The sequence below is a fragment of the Emydura macquarii genome, unplaced genomic scaffold, assembly GCF_026122565.2.
Source record: "Emydura macquarii macquarii isolate MOO-44397 ecotype Brisbane River unplaced genomic scaffold, CSIRO-AGI_Emac_v2 contig_1644, whole genome shotgun sequence".
Taxonomy (NCBI): domain Eukaryota; kingdom Metazoa; phylum Chordata; order Testudines; family Chelidae; genus Emydura; species Emydura macquarii.
This window is the reverse complement of record NW_027131781.1, coordinates 26,078,412-26,095,811: the sequence shown is the minus strand read 5'-3', so window position 1 is coordinate 26,095,811 and position 17,400 is coordinate 26,078,412. Positions and strand designations below refer to the sequence as shown.

Sequence of the window (17,400 nt, the reverse complement as noted above, 5' to 3'; positions counted from 1 at the left end):
GGTGGGCCACAGAGATGAATTGACTCGACGGTGATCTAGGCGTGGAGAACACAACATTTTCAGCCTTTCTAGCAGGCCGGTGGCTGCAGCAGCAGGGAACCGCCTGTTCTGCAGTGCCGTGGCAATCCTGGCCATTTTTATAAGCTAGCCTAAACGTTAGAGATAGTTGTTCCTCACCGGGAGAGAGCCAGCTACGTTAGCTGGGCAGAGGGTCCGCACAGCTCCTGCACGTCAGGGCAGCGATAGCCTGGGGACCGCTTGGCATGCTCTACTACCCACAGTGCCTCTGTGCTCCTACGCAAAAACCCCATTTATCACCCGAGCGGGTGAGGCCCGTGTTCTCGTTCGGCTGCAGACAGCCTGGATCCACAAGTGGATTTTCTGGGAATCCCAGCCATCTTCGTGGCAGATTCCCATTCTCCAGATGAGGCGTCAGAGGCGACGGTCACATGTGTGGCAGAGGACTAGGATCAGTGAGTATGGTGGATGAGGGAGGGGACACACATGGACACCCCTCCCTTTTACTCTCCCGTTCAATACATAAAAAGGGACCAAAAATCATTTCTAGCACCGATCAGATGGCTCCAACCCATGTACACAACACGCCCCATGAAGAGAATTCACACACAGGGAAGTCCTGATTCTCACCATTTTGCTCTCTGGATGCTCAGATAAAAACAAGTCCCATGAATGTGTCTCATTCCCATGCAGAGGTTTTAAAATGGCTAACATTGCCTTTAAAACAAGTCACTTACCTTTAAGGCCAGGTAATATTTGTTGGCAGGAAAAGAATTAATCTTCAAAAAGAATTAAATCAGCCCACTAGTTTAAGAGGCTTCAGACCCGGCCATGAAAAATGGGCAGTTGGCTCAAGCGCCGCAGCAGGAATGCAGACAGAGAAGAGTTGCATGAAAGCCTCTTCTGCTTCACATACAGGCCTCTCTCTGTCTGCAAACTCCTACAAAAATTTTTGCTGCATCTGTGAGACTTCAGTCTGTTGCCACAAAGCAAAGCTGCACAAGCCTGCACTAGCTAAGAAATCAGGGCAGCCAGCTGATTGGGGACATGGCATTTCAGGAAGCCAATTGGAACAGAAAAATAAACCACTTGGTAATCCCAGACAACAGAAAAACAAACACTTCCAACTAGTAGTAGTAATATGCACACAGTCCCCTCAGCAAACACTCACTGCATTTGCAAATCAAATGCCTCCTGCCCTGCAAAAACTGAGCAGCAAGGATGGCTTGTGGGGCACGAACTCCATGACGCTGGGAAGGTGAGGCCTACGGGGAAACAGAATCCTGACATCAAAAGGGTCAGCAAAAGGAGCCGTATTTAAAGGAGAGTTTTAAGGCCCCAGGATTACGTTCAAATTCTGAGCTTGCAGCCAACCTAGCTTGAATTAAAAGTGTGCTCAGCTAAATTCAGCTGGAGATTAAAGGAGGTTTTCAGCCCGAGGTCCCTCCAGCTGGCCTGGTGACAAGGAAATGGTGATTCAAAGGAACGGGGCAGGTGTGTAGCTGAGGAGCTCTGCCTACATTTCTGTGGTTTGGAGCCAGACGCGCCTGGGCAAAATCCCATCGCCAGGGAACCCCCAATTTGGGGAAAGTAAAAACCTTGGCATCACCGGTTGGCAAAATTCACTCAGTCCTCCCTGCGCAGGATCAGGACTAACAGAGGCACTCGCCGGGCATGGGCTATAACCCAACGGGAACTCAGTGACCGGTCCCCAGGCAAGCACAGCTCAAGACAACAAGGCTATGAGCTGCTGAGTCGTGGATTCCTGTGGGTGAGAATGGGCAGATGTCTCAACGAGACACAGGCCTTCCAACCCCAAGAGAAACCACAGCTTTGCTGCACCACAGCACACGGACGAGCTAACGGTGTGTGCCACCATTGGCCCTGAAGGGTTATGGTGCCATGGAGAGTCCTGAATCGGAGCCCACAGAGAGCGTGTCGTGTCCCCCCCTCCTCTCCACCTGCTCCTCATGACCCTGTAAGCCCTGAATCACTGCGCTGCTTCATCTGGCAGGGCGGATTCTGCAGCGATCCCGGTGCTCCCAAGAGGTGTTTCACAGAAGGAGGCTGGGGTTAGTCTCTGATGGCTGTACCAGGCAAGCTGGTGTTTGGATTTGTTTCCGATGTTGCCACAGAGAGACATGCACACAAGCTGAGTCACCTACAAAGGGACGCGAGGGTCTCCAGCGGGACCTGCTCAGAGACAGGGAAATTTCCACCGCTTACACTGGGCCCGTTAATTCTGAGGCACCCAGAAATGTACCTGAAATGGACAGACTCTCCCTTGATTTCTGAAGGATCAGCGTTCCCTCCCCTTGCTCGATAAGGAGAAAGGACGGCAGGAGCTGCCTCCACCCCCTTCCCTAAGCCAGTCTTCTCCAGTTGCTCTTTGCTCCGATCACACGAACAGCCCCGGAGTTCACAGGGATCCTGCTTGGGCGCAGGGGCCCCGTACAGTTCAAAGGCTCATCGGGACCAGAACAGAGCAGAAGGGGGCAAGGGAAGCGCCACACGCCTGCGCACCTTTGGCCAAGCCACCGGCAACTGCTGCCCAGGAGATTTAATGTTAAACCTATCGCCCACACAGAGTCCCTTGAGCTCATCCTTCATCCCCTGTGGCATTCACACAGGAACGGGATCGCTCTTGCTTCCTCCATTCCTCCGCTCCCTGCCAACTTGAAGCCGTAATCCTCTCTTTGCACTGTCCTTACAATACAGGTAAGCGGCCTCTTTTCTTTGTGCCGCCTGGTAATTTCAGATTGTTCTGTGGCATGGGGCTGCAGTTTCTCTTCTGATTTATTGTCTGTGGCACCCAGCGTGTCCAGACAGGCACTTTTCCCTTAGTAAACCTGAATCACCACAAATCAGGGCAAACAGACAGATCCCATGTACTGCTGCAGTTGGCAGCAGCTGCCACAAGAAGTACTCCCTCCTCAGAACAGAAAGGACGCATAAGCCGCCTAGTTTCACCTTTCTTCCACAAAGCCTATTAGTTTCATTTCTGAGTTTCTACGTGGCCATCGCCTGCCCCTTACATTCTCCTGCTGTCTCACGAGCGCCTTCCCTGTCCCTCCTTTGAGGCCCTTCAAATTGACTCCCAGCTAGGTCTCTTCGCTTTCTGGTCCCACAAAGCCCGTCACCGGCTGGCCCTGCATGTCTTGCTGCCTTCCACAGAGCTGCACAGAGTTTTGGGGGCTAGGAGCAAAATCTGAAAAGGAGCACACTCCCCCCTCCTCCTCCCCAAGCTTCCAAAAAAAGTTACCACTGAGGGGAAGCTGGGGTGGGAGGATTGGAGAGATACCCTGCACTGCACTCACCCTGCAGTGGTAGCTCCTGTCCCAGAGGGCTGGGCCTGGCTCCCCGTTCTAGGCGTTGTGACCCGGCACACGGGGTCACAGTGCTACTCAGGTTTGGCCCAGCTGCACCCCCGTCATGACAGAGGGGCAGCCAGGCCAAAGCTGCATGGCACTGTGTCCCCACGTGCCAGGTTGCAACACCACTCAGTGTGGGGGCCTCTGAAACAAAGGCCTGTGGCAAACTCTCCCCCCCCCCCCCCGCCTTCCACACGGCCCCCTATGCCTGGAATCCTCTCACAGACTTCTTGCAAAAAGCCTGTTAGCTGCAGCCCCCTGCTCAGAGAAGTGTTAACATACTGCAAACTTTTTGTTACAGTTCTCAGGCTCCCCGAGGAAAGACAACCCCAACAGGGGAGTAGAGAGAGCAGCGCAGATCATTTTAAAGGATCTCCAAACCCTCACATCTCTGGGCCAGATATTGGCCAGAAGGGAGGCACTAACAGAACACTCCAAAATGAGTCTATTCCAAAAACATCAGGATCCTCTTAAACAATGTCCTGCACATAATGCCTGGGTCAAGCCTTTTACAGGTGCACGAGTGACAATACCCTATGCACTGGGCATTTGCATTTTTCCCCAACTGTGTCAGAAGTCTGGGATCTCCCCGAGCCAATCATAACAGTGTTTCACCTCCGTAAAATGGGGGTGACACTGACCTCCTTTGTAAAAGCACTGTGAGACACATTGATGAAAAGCACTAGAGAAGAGCGAGGAGTGATTATGGCAGCACTGATGTGACCTAAATAAAGCTGGGATAAATTTTTCAAATTTTCTAAACTGACAAAAAGTTTCATGAAAGATTTCATCGTTTTTCGACCGCTGCTAGATGTAACCAGGTTTTAGTTGTGGCCCTAAACCTTGGTCATGTCTTAGACATGCTCAAAGCTATGCCTGGGTCATAGAGCACCAGTAAAGTCTTGTCTACACTACAAAATGCAACCATGTTGTACCCAGGCCAGAGACAGCCCCATTGTAACAGAGACCCCGGCACAGCTGTAACTGTAAGGTAGATGAGGAATTTAGCATCCAACCTAGTTCCTCACCTATTTGTGCTGCTGCACTAAAAAGCTGCCCAACGCTTGCAGTTTTGCTGACCTGAATGAACGTTGATTTGACATGTACATGTACGAAACTGAATAGCAAAGAAGTAGCTCGAGCTTAGTGGTGTCGCTGGTCCCATTTCCACGGCCCCTGCCCTGGAAGTCAGTCTTTCAGCAGAACTAAAAGAGGCACATTTGAGCCTTCTTCCATCAACCCTCCCGGAAAGGGGGAAACACTGGAAAGTCCAGAGTCAAGTAATCACAGAAATGTGGGGCGGAAAGGGACCTTGAGAGGTCATCTAGTCCAGCCCCTTGCACTGAGTGAGACAGGACCAAGTAAATCTAGACCACCCCGACAGCCATTTATCCAACCTGTTCCTAAAAAAATTCACTGTGAAGCCAACACCTCTCCGCCCATAGCTCTAGCTTAACAAACAAGAGCTTTGCTTTAATGTTTGAACACTCACCACTCAAGTTCTTCAGGGTCCCAAAGCCAGCACTGCAACTGTCTTTACAGTCTTACAGTCCCACAGCAGCTGGGCAGCCAACAACTCCCCCACTCAGCTCTACAGAGGCTCCTTATGAATTGATCATTTCAATTACACGCCTTCTCAGTACAGCTCAGCGAGAAAATCTTCTCCTGTACCAGAGACTGCTGCGAGTGCACCAAGCGCAGCTTCCTGATCAGACAGAACATTTTGGGTCGACTGGCTGAAATATGAAACCACTCCGGTTGTTCTCCAAGTTCTCAGCCAAGAGCGCTAATTAAAACTGCTTTTCTCAGCATATACAACATTTTTAAAGTGTCTCGATTCCTCGTGAAGCAAGAATGGTAAGGACACAAAACCATAAAGCTACTGAAATAAACAACATGATGGGAATCCACAGGCAAGATTAAGAGATTCAATGGCACTCTGTTTAAGGCAGAACAGCTGATGGGACTCACACTCCAAGCACTTGTGTTTAAGAGGGAGGTTAGCTGAATTCTAAAAGGGCTCCCTTTGTGACGGGGAGCAGCTGGACATAGGTTGGCAGCCCACAAGTCCAGCCCCAGATGACATTCAGGACAAGATTCTTCCTTGCCTGGCAGCCTGAATAGTCATTTACACCACCAGTCTACTCTGGTACTTGTGTAAATGACACCACAAGTTGCAGGGCTGTGGAGAACGAGGCCCACTGAGTGGAGTGGGCTGAGACACACCACCTGCTTGGATTCTGACTGACAATCCAGACACACAAAAGGGGTGTGTGCTAGCACGTGGGCACAGGCACGCACGCACGCACGCACACACTCACTCAGAGAAGCTTCATTCCAGCTGGGAGCTTTGATGCAGAGCTGGTTTTTGTAGATCTGACAGTGGTTCTACTTCAGCATAAGCTCTGCGGCTACTTTTCTGCACCTCGTTCAACACAATAGCAGGATTTATAAAGGAGATGCTGAATCTGTGGCACCCCATTTTTCTATCACCAAGGAAATCACTCGTTTCTAAATTCAACACCACTTTTCTGAGGCCGGATATTACTGAAGCCAAGCTCCAGAGCACGCACTGTCTAACTAGAAAGGATTTAGCACAGCTCAGACAAGTTCTCTATGAGCCACACAATGGCGTCCCTCCAGCCTGGGTACCACACACACACACAGAAGCAGGTCAGGCTCTTCTGTTTTACATTATGGATGATTAGCCTGTGGAACTCAATGCCACAAGATGATACTGAAGCCAAGAGCTCAGTAGGCTTCAGAAAGGCATTAGTAACAAGCATGACCAGTTATTCTAGTTGATCTACCCGGCTTTGGAAGGGATGCTTTCTGCTTCAGGCATAAGCCAGCCTCGATCTCTGGGGGTCAGGAGGAAATTTCCTTGGAGCAGGTTATCCCAAAACTGCCTCCTCCTGGGGTTTCTTGCATCTCCTTTGTCATTTACACTGGCACCGGTCCCTGTGCGTGGCAAAGCCGCAGTCTGATCCAGCCTGGCAGTTCCCGGGTTCCATGGAGGGGCCAAGGAGCTCTGCAGGGAGGGCAGCAGGTGGCTCAGTTTGTAAGTGACTGCAGAGCCGAACACAGAGTGACTAGGTCTCACACTTCCCGGCAGACAGCAGGGAAGGCTGGCCAGACTTAGGCCTATTCTGTGGAATGACGAGCACTGCTGCATCCCCTAAGTGGAACCAGAGCCACTCTGGATTACACCCCCAAGAGCTGCGGCTATTAGCCAGATGCCCTCCCTTTCATCTGTCCACTCTTCAGAGACCCCGGACAGACAAGCCGATGTAACTCTCCACAGGTGCACGGGCTAGGTCTCGGCTCCAAATTACCAGCGCTTTTGTTGTTACAAGGGTTCTGTCACCTAGGCCGCCTCTCTCAGCAGGACCTAGGCACTTCCTAGGTGTTTAACACCCCCTTCCGCCTGTGGAGCACCATAACTCAATAACTTAAACATGGAAGAAGCAGCGCACCAAGCCTGGGAAGCCTGTCAAGAATTGCTGCCACATGCAGGAGCCAGGGCACTGGGGGGCATCATACAGGAGCTCGGACCAGACGCCCTTCTGGCCTTAAACTCCACAACCTCTCCCTGCCCCAAGTTCTCCATCTAAAAAAGCAGGGTGAATGCTGATCTCCACCTTGGAAGGGTGGGAGAGGGTTCACGATTGTAAAACACTCTGATATCCTGGGATGGATGAGGGGGTCCTTTTCTTACACCTCCCTCTGTTTCTGCTTTCAAAGTCATTTCAACTTTGTATTTATTATTGGAAAATAAACAGGCATTTTTAGAGCAGAGAAAGAGGCAAGAGAACGTTCACGCTCTGGGCCTCATTGCTGGGAAAGGAACGTGTACAAAAAGAGTGATTCAAAATGCTGAGACGGTTACACACACACACACACACACACACACTCTCTCTCTCTCTAGTTCAGAATCCCCTCGCTTTGGGGAATACACGGTACCCTATTTTAATAGCTGTAGGTAGGTCAAAAAGAAGCTCGTCCTATTAAGAGACGTCAACAGCAATTAGAAAGGACGCACTATTTTATGAATATGGATTATTAGTTGTGTTACGGTAGGATCCAGGGTCCCGGTTAGGATCGGCCCCACTGCGTGGCTGGGCACGGTATGCAAAATCCTCACCCCCGACACTGCAGCAGCTGCATTCAGACACCCTGTCCCAAACTCCTGGTGGGGGCGGAGAGGCTGGAGCTGGGACAGGCTGGCCAGCAGCAGTTTGTCCTCACATACCCCTCAGCACCGGGCAGTCAGAGAGGCAGGAAGGGGAGGATGAAACTTGGGATCTAAGCGCCAAGCACTGGCAAGGAGAGGAGTCTGACGCCTGCTCTATGCCACAGGCAATCCTTCACCCTAACAGCGGCTCCTTTCACAGCCGCCTCACTGATCTCTCGGGGGCAGGTGGCTCCAGCCTGCCTTTCTGGCACTCGTCGACTGTGCGCTAGAGATGGCGCAGCAAGAGACGCAGGATGTCTGCTCTGTGCAACTCCACCTCAAACCATTGTCTGGCTGCGTGTTTACCCAGCACACACTGGCCTAGAGATGGCAGGGACCATAAATCCAGTCCAGCTGTCTTTAATTCCCCACAGCTAAACACACCAGCATGGGCCACTAAGCCAACTCCAGCCTCGTCTCCTCTTCAGCCGGACAGATTTCACCCCAGCGTCACTGGACTTATCCCTTCGGTCAGCCCGACCTGGCGCCAACTCCCTCGGCCCCAGTGAGCGGGACAAAGGAGGAGCCGAGTTCAATTGTGCACAGCACCTGCTCTGCAGGGCCCAACACAGGCAAAGGGAGCATGAGGGACCCATATTGGTGAAATCTGCTCAGTCCTGCCCCTTGAAGGATTTGGCTGTATTTTTAGGGCAAAGAAAAGAAATCCAGAAACGGGTGGCCTGATCGGCAGGGGAGTTGGACACTGACAGCTGCTCTGGATTTCAGTGGGAGCGGGGGTTACTCAGCACCTCTGCAAAACAATCAAGCCATTAGTCTTCAAGCTAGTTATTAGCACTGTTTGCATCCCACCTTTGGTGAAACAACCCCCTTGCCTGGCGAGCAGCAGCAGGGAATGTGAACTTTTAAGTGGATTTTCCTCTCAATCAGACAAGGCAAAGATTGGGTTTACCACATTTTAAGCTGGGATTTCTCACGAGGGGATAAAAAAGGAAGATTTTCTTGTTGAGCCAGACACTGCATTTCACAGCAGTAGTTTGTGGGACTCCAGGGAGCAGGTTTGCAGTAACAGCTCGGCCCCGTACCCGGTGGGCACACCTCCTCCCTCATTTGGGGTGCACAACTAGCACTCGTGTCATTTCTATTGCACTAGTAGATAACAAACATGACTCCCTACACGCACAGCACACTCAGGAGAGGACAAGACAGTCTGAGCGCCCTGGGGAGGACTCTGCATCTGTACTTGCTTTTAGAGACTACCTAAAGTCTTCATCCTGCATCCCTCTTCTCCTAGAAGACTAGGGTTGGAAGGGACCTCAGGAGCTCATCTAGTCCCACCCCCTGCTCAAAGCAGGACCAACCCCAACTAAACCATCCCAGCCAGGGCTTTGTCAAGACGAGCCTTAAAAACCTCTAAGGAGGGAGATTCCACCAACTCCCTAGGTAACCCATTCCAGTGCTTCACCACCCTCCTAGGGAAAAAGGTGTTCCTAATATCCAACCTAGACCTCCCCCACTGCAACTTGAGACCATTCCTCCTAGTTCTGTCATCTGCTACCATTGAGAACAGCCTAGCTCCATTCTCACTGGAACCCCCTTTCAGGTAGTTAAAGGCTGCTATCAAATCCCCCCTCATTCTTCTCTTCCGCAGACTAAACAAGCCTAGTTCTCTCAGCCTCTCCCCTTAAGTCTTGTGCTCCAGCGCCCTAATCATTTTCATTGCCCTCCACTGGACTCTCTCCAATTTGTCCACATCCTTCCTGTAGTGGGGGGCCCAAAACTGGACACAATACTCCAAATGTGGCCTCACTAATGCCGAACAGAGGGGAAGAATCACTGCCCTCGATCTGCTGACAATGCTCCTACTAATGCAGCCCAATATGCTGTTAGCCTTCTTGACAGCAAGGGCACACTGTTAACTCATATCCAGTTTCTTGTCCACTGTAACCCCCAGGTTCTTTTCTGCATAACTGCTGCCTAGCCAGTCAGTCTGTAGCTGTGCATGGGATTCTTCCATCCTAAGTGCAGGACTCTGCACTTGTCCTTGAATCTCATCAGATTTCTTTTGGCCCAATCCTCCAATTTGTCTAGGTCACTCTATATTCTATCCCTACCCTCCAGCGTATCTACCACTCCCCCCAGCTTAGTGTCATCTACAAACTCGCTGAGGGTGCAATCCACCCCATCCTCCAAATCATCAATGAAGATTTTGAATAAAACCGGCCCCAGCACCTGCTTGTTAACAGCAGCCAAAGAGACACTGAGCCGTTGATCACTACTCATTGAGCACAGCGATCGAGCCAGCTCTCTATCCATCTTATAGTCCATTCATCCAACCCATACTTCTTTAACTTGCTGATAAGAATACTGTGGGAGACTGCAACAAAAGCTTTGCTAAGTCAAGGTATATCACATCCAGCGCTTTCCCCACATCCACGGAGCCAGTCACCTCTTCATAGAAGGCAATCAGGTTGGTCAGGCATGACTTGCCCTTGGTGAATCCATGTTGACTGTTCCCGATCACCTTCCTCTCCTCCAAGTGCTTCAAAATGGATTCCTTGAGGACTTGCTCCATGATTTTTCCAGGGACTGAGGTGAGGCTGACAGGTCTGTGGTTCCCCAGATCCTCCTTCCCCCCCCCCCTTTTTTTTTTTTTTTTTTAAAAGATGGGCTCTATATTTGCCTTTTTCCAATCATCCAGGGCCTCCCCCGATCGCCTCGAGTTTTCAAAGATAATGGCCAATGGCTCTGCACTCACATCAGCCAAGTCCCTCAGCACCCTCGGATGTATTGCATCTGGCCCCATGCATTAGTGCATGTCCAGCCTTTCTAAATAGTCCTGAATCTGTTCTTTCAGCACTGAGGGCTGCTCACTTCCTGCCCAGTGCAGTATCTGAGAGCTGACCTTGTCTGTGAAGACAGAGGCAGAAAAAGCATCCAATGCTTCAGTTTTTTCCAAGTCATCTGTCACCAGGTTGCTTCCCCCATTATAACCAGGGAAGTGCCTTGCGTCCAGCACTGCATTTCCAGCAACAGACTGGGTCTGTTTTTAAATCATTATTATAGACCAGTGTTTCTCAATTAAATTTGGCCATGGAACCCTTTTGAACTCGATAAATAATTGCGGAACCCCCCAAACTCTTAAAAGTATTTTTACATATGGGGCCAAAAAAAATGTAGAAATAAGCAAATTATATACAAACAACTAGGTCAGCGTTTCTCAATTAAATCTCCCCGCGGAACCCTTTAGGCTCCGCAGGGAAATTACACTCATACTCGATACCCTCCGCGGAAAAATCCGGGACATCTTCCCTTTTTCAGCGGCGCGGAGAACAGCTGCTCTCGATGGCGTGATGTCACTTTCTCGTGGAACCCTAACAGTGTTCCGCAGAACCCCAATTGAGAAACACTGCTATAGACAATTAACACCCTCTCCCCCCAATCCCACCCCTGCCACAGCCACTGTCATTTCTGAACCCCCAGCAACACACACGCCACAGACCACAGTTACAGGTCCCCAGATGTATGGGTTTTGTCTAGGTGCTCACACAGCCGTTTTCTCTGGTAGCATCTTTCACCCCCCTTGTGACGAGTCGCACGCCACTGCTAATGAAGTGCCCTGGCTCTCCTGAGTTTAAACACCCTGGTTTTTTTCTAGCCCAAAAGTTTCAGACGGCAGCAGATGCAGTTACACAAGAGCCGTTCTTGGAAGCTGGGGGTTGAAGTGGAGCATTCATAGGTCATTGTCTACTGACTAATAACCGTGGCAGGCTCTCTTTCAGTGGCTCACAGAAGGATGCAAGCAGTTTCTCTTGCATTCTCACAAGAAAGGAAGTTGCTTTTTATATAACTTGCCTCTCCCTTAGGCTAGAGCGCTGCCTGTACTTGCCTCTCCTGGCTGTAAGGAGCTCAGCTGCTACTTCCACGCAGACCCAGAACAAGCCTTCCACGGACTGGCCCTCGGCTGGAGCCGAAACACTAGAATTCCTAAACTCCAGCCTGACTCAGCCCGAATCCTGCAGGCGAGCGTTGCTGCTGAATGCTTCCTCCTAGCACCTGGGCGTGATCAGCTGCTGAGATGAAGCACAAAGGGAAAACGTCTTAAACAGACACAGGATCCAAAGCTTAAAGTGCTTTCCTCCTCAAAGCCAACACCTGGAATTGCAGCCCGTGCAGTCCATGGCAAACGGATGCAGCACGGACCCCAGACAGTCCCAAGCAGAGTACGTTACAATACCGGGAGATCTCAAAGGCATGGACCACAGCAGTGAGCAAAGCCCTCCAGACAGAGAGAGGGGAAGGAAGCACTTATGGCTACTGCTGAGAACCTAGGGAACAGCTGGAAAGTCAAAATGTCCCTGCCTCAGCCGTCGCTAACAATCAGTGGATGGGCCCCTCAATAGAGGGAGCAGATCTCGCCACCGCCAGAACGGGGCCCATGGACTGCTTGGCACCGTTCAGTACTGCATCGGTTTCTCCTCAAGACTGGAGAAGCCCAAGTCTGAGCCCTCTCCTCATGTGCCAGCCCCCACCCTTTCCCTAGATGCCTCACTGTCCTTGTTTGCTGGCTGGAGAAGGGCAATCCACACCCAGCGAAGGATGCAGCACGCAGATGCTGTCAGCAGCCAGTAAGTGCTGGGAGAGATGGGGATGGTGGGAGACACTGAAATACCAAGTCAGAGGAAAAGTACGGAGCCCTGATCCCTGATCACCAGGAAACCCATCACTGAAGGCAGCCAGAGAAAGGGAAGGGGCTGGAAGCGGTACCCGGCGAAGGGGAGGGAAAAATTACACACTGAGAAAGGACTGACTACAAAATCCTTGGAGTGGGGATCTTTCCTGGCACCATGGGGTCTCAATCCTGGCCGGGGCCCTGGGTTCTACTCTAATATAGGTCAGCATCTACAACAGCCACGCTCCCCACAGGAGATCTCAGTGCCATCACCAAGTTGCTTGTGCCAACCAGAGACGCCGCAAAAGTCCCGGGCATCAAATTCTGGAGTCAGCCAGGAGAGAGATGCCAGGTGACAAAGGCAATGCTCAGTGTGGGGAAAACACCTCTACAACCAAGATTTAAACCACTCTGGGCCTCTGAAGACACGCTAAGGCCTGAAAGAACAGGAGGATGACAGGCTGGATTGGCCAACAGAGGAGAACTGTGGAGCCAGGCAGGGGAAGGGCAAGGTGGTCTCACTGAATTGGCTCTTCACAGTTTGCTTGGCGTCTACCCCATACTCTGGAAAGCGGTTATGACCACCCCACTTGGAGGGCACAGTTTATACTAAGCATACAGCTGTGGACTGCTCCCCACATCGTAATTTGCCAGGGCTTCAGTCGGCAGCCCTCAGTTGCAACTCCAAAGCACATCTAAGGGTGTGTCTACATTGCAATGAAAAACCCATGGGACCTGGTCTCATAATCCAGGTCAGCTGACCCAGGCTTGGGGGCAGGGATGGCATAGTATTTACCAGACTGATGGTTACCATCAGCAGAATCATGTATCTCCCCACCTGGGGAAAAACCAGTCCCAGCTAAAGGTGTTTTCTATTTTAACAACTGCTTCACTAACACACACATTACATGTAGTTCTAGTGACAGTCGACTTGTGGTCACATAAAGCCATAGATTCGTAGCTTAATTTAGGGCTGTACAAATAAAAAGTCAAACTGGGCGAAATATTAATACAGGTGATTACAACAGTGAACAGCGGAATGTCTCTGTACATTTTGGCTTGGGATTTTCTCCCGGAAGTTCTACATGGCATGACCCATGCTTCAGTTTCCAACATCCGATTATATGAAAGGGACAATAATGGAGAGGTGAGGCTCAAAGCACTGAACCATCAGAAGCATGCAGAGCTGGAGACGCCAGCCCAGGTCCAGCTGGCCACACAGAGGAGACACTCAGAGGTAGTGGATGGATTGAACCTATTCCTCAGTTTTGAATGGACGCGTCCAAAGTTTAAAAAGATTGGTTCTCCACTTGCTGAACTTGCAGGGTATTAATGCAATTATTTTTCCCAGTTACCTGGTTTAAACTGAGTTTAAGGCGGTATTTACCAGCGCCTTGTCCTATGCTACTTTTTTTCCAGAAAATTTCCAACCCTGCTTGTGGGGGTCGGGCTGCAAGGCTAAAAATATCAGCATCGACGTTCCCACATGGGCCCAAGTCCCGGCTTTGAGACCCTCCCCCCTCACCTGGTTTCAGAGCCCGGCTCCAGCCTCAGCAGGAATGTCTACACAGCTATTTTTACCCCACAGCCCTAGCCCCACAATTCTGAGTCAATTGACCCAGGCTCGGAGACTCAGCACAGCGAGGTTTTATTGCGGCGCAGACATGCCCTAAAGCCCCAAATGCCTGCACTCCAAGCACTTTGCATGCATCGACTTGTCTGCCTCACCATAAGCCTACCCAGCCACGGGGCAACAGCATCTCTCTCCACTCTCACAATGGGAGGTGCGCCACGCTGGTGCCGACAGAATCAGCTATGAAACCACAAGTGGACGGGGTCAGAATCCCCCCCACCCACACTTTCCCCAAGGCCATTAGGGCTTTTTGTTTGTTTAAAGTTTCCCTCTCTCCTTCCCTTCTTGCCTTCACTTCTCCCTCCTCCTCAGCTTTCCTGCTGTGGCTGTGGGAGCGCTAGGAAGGGCTGAAGGAGCTCAGAAGGGGACCAAGTTTGCAGTCCCTTATCACCTTGGCTCCTAAAAGGCCGAGTTCCAAGGCCTCGGCCCTGAAGCCGGGAAGGCTCCAGCTCTGAGCTCCTGAGCTTCAGGCGGCTCTGAAATTCGGTAGGAATGCACGTGCCAGGGGAGGGTCTCCCAGCCTCCTGTGAGGAACCTCGGCCCAATTCCAGAGGAGGTTTTGGAGATCATACTCCACAAAGTACCGGTAAGGAAATCAAGACACGCAAGCAGGAGGTGATGTGTCCAAGGTCACACAGCCAGTCCATGATGAAGCAAAGCAAGAGAGAGACACCCCCAGTCCCCTGCTCCCACCGCACCTTGCAAGAAGCATGCACCCACGCACTTCACCCCCTGCTGCGGGGAAGAAAAGGTGGGAGAATCCTGCCCCTGGGGGGTGACCCCAAGCCCGGCACAAGGGAAGTGACTGCGTAACCCACCTTCCCACAGTTCACAGGCTCTGTGAGGAGGCTCAGACACTGATGAACTGCCAAGTCACTTGCGCCTTCGGGGCCAGGATTGGAAGTGAATGAAGATCTCCTGTTTCAGCATTTCTGCAGGAGCGAAGAATTCACTATGGCCCCAGGCCACCTCACTAACTAATTGCCATTTCCTCATGATTCCTGTCTCTGCCCTGCCAGGATAGTAACACATGCCCTGGAGACACAGCACTAAACCCGAGCTATGGGGCCTCTGGGTCAGGAATTTAGCAGCACTTCACAGGTGCAGGACTCCCCTGGGCATGAGTGCAGAGACCACAGCCCCCCAATCACCGGCTGGTGGCTGCAGGTGCAGGAAAGGAACCAGGACAAGGTGGCTCTCGTGGGTCCCTCTCGCCAGCCCCCCCCCCAGCTGTCTGACAGCTAAGGGGGCAGGATCAAAGGGAGAACCCGCCCTAGAGCAGCAGGTATTTATCTCCCTGCTGTGCACTAGAAACTTAAAAACACAGTGCGCCTCTGAGAGCTGCTCTCCAGCACCCTGTGCCCCCTTCCTTCTGTGTGCTGATCCCTCGCTGGCTGTGGCTGAGCCCAGCCTGGTGCATCTCCCCCGCACTAGGGAGGCCAGACTGGCTTCTGGGTTGATTATTTGTAATTCTGCAAACAAGAGTCTAACAAAGCAGCTGCCACGTTCGCAGCCGAGCCAACTGTTCCCCCTGCCATTTCGCCAGCAATGGCACTTTTCTCTTAAATCTTAGTGCGAATGGTAGAGAGGCGATGGAGCATGATCCAGCAAGCGGGCACCGCTCAGCAAGCATGGGTTCTAGTCCCTGCTCTGCCACCGACCTGCTGGGTGGCCTTTGGCAAGTCCCTGTCCCACACTGTGCCTCAGTTTCCCCTCCCACCCTTTGCCTGTCTTGGCTTTTTTCAATGGCACGCTCTCTGGGACAGGGACCATCTCTCACTATGTGACCACAGTAGAGCCCTGTTCTCACTCAGGGTGCTATCGTAATTCAGATGGCACTAACCCAGCATGTTGGGGGCTCCCTCAGCCTTGAACCCTCTCCTCCCCGTTGCACGACAGTCGATTTTGCAGGGAGATCTGGCCAACTTAGGCAATAAGCACCAAACAGCAGTGATGGCGAGAGACTCCCAGGAGCACACAGAGTGACCCAGCGACAGCAGTCACCATCACACACACCATTGGCTCTCTCCTACCTTCGCACAGCCAATGGCAGCAGCCAGGGATCTGCTTGAATCCTGAACGCACCCGGCCACGTTCCTCCAGCATGCAAGGCTTTGCTAGCCCCACTGGATTTACACCAGCAAGGAGGGCATTCCCTCCTTTTCGGGAGCCAGGGTGCCACAGCTGCCAGGAACACTGGGTCAGGGAAACCCATCACGAGCCCTTGACTCCTCAACACTCACTTCTGGGACAGCAGGGAAAAGCCCCTACAGCTGGAGTTCAGCTCAAATAGGATCGTGTAATAAGAGGGACCTCAGATCCGATTCCCCCCCCCCCCCACCCTAGACAGGCCCCATTCCAAAAAGGCTGAGCTTGAGCTGGCTGGTTGCAGGGAGAACTCAGCCGGAAAACCAGGTGCTGCAGGACACAGGAGCTCCGATTCTGTATGCAACATCTGCAAAACTACTCTAGGTTCCATGTGGAAACTGACACGAAGCAAGATGAGCCCACTCCAGGGAAGGGTCCTGGTCCCTTCTCAGCTGGGCAGGAGGCATGGATGGGTTTGGAGATGCCACCCGGGAAGGATGAGTGAAATACGTTGCAGTAGGACAGTTGCACTAAGGATTGGTCTTCTCCATGTCCCTGTGTAGAAGCGTTATCCCAAGAGACGAGGCACAGATCTCTGAACCAACTGCAGGTAGCTAGGCACTGCCTGGACAAGCCAGGTCACACACAGGGGGGCCACTCGGTGGAAATACTTACAATACGCAGAAAGACAAGGCGGGGAAGGAAAGATCTTCTACTGGACCAACTTCTGCTGGTGACACAAGCTTTTGAGCCACACAGAGCTTATCCTCAGGTGACCTGAGCTCTGTGCGAGCTTGGGCTCTCTCACCAACAGAACTTGGCCCAGTAAAAGATATTCCCTCATCACCTTGTCTCTCATATCTGGGGCCGACACGGCTACAACCACACTGCATACCAGACATGCAGAAAGGCTTCCACAACCTGAAAATTAAGCACATCACCAGCTAATGCCATCAGCCCCCAAATCTAGTCTGAACCAAGTGTCATGTATTTAGATAGCACGGAAGAGGGGAGGACTCGCATTTCCCAGGAAGTGCACGGTTAGCCTCGCACCTCAGAAATCATCAGTGTGTCACTCTCGTAGTCAGCACAGAACCCAGCAACCCCCAAAGCAGAGCAAGGCATTCACCCATCTCCATCACTGCCCCAAGGCTACTCAGCAGAGCTCTAAACCAAGGACCAAATTCTACCCCGAGGCTCTTGATTGGCCAATGCCAGGCACGTAGCTGTGGAATTTATATCAATCAGCTCCCACTCCAACCCCAGATCTGCTGTCAAGCTCCTGCTTGCACAGAGGGTTTCTACCGTCCCAGTGTGAGGCGGTGGAGACCTCAGCAGAAGTACACAAGGATATTTTTTCACTAGGAGGGTGGTGAAGCACTGGAACGGGTTACCTAGGGAGGTGGTGGAATCTCCATCTTTAGAG

General features: G+C 51.8%; 1 protein-coding gene across 7 annotated transcripts in view; it reads right to left on the bottom strand.

Annotated features, from left to right (window-relative positions):
• GRAMD2A (GRAM domain containing 2A) overlaps positions 1 to 17,400 on the bottom strand; it is a 92,113-nt gene that overhangs the window by 65,467 nt on the left and 9,246 nt on the right. The window contains exon 1 of one of the 7 annotated variants that reach the window (XM_067555998.1): positions 4,882 to 5,206. The exons of the other annotated variants lie outside the window; for them this stretch is intronic. The gene's annotated coding sequence lies outside the window, so the exon portion shown is untranslated. Of the gene's footprint in view, positions 1 to 4,881; positions 5,207 to 17,400 lie in introns of those variants that run through there. 7 annotated transcript variants of the gene reach the window in all.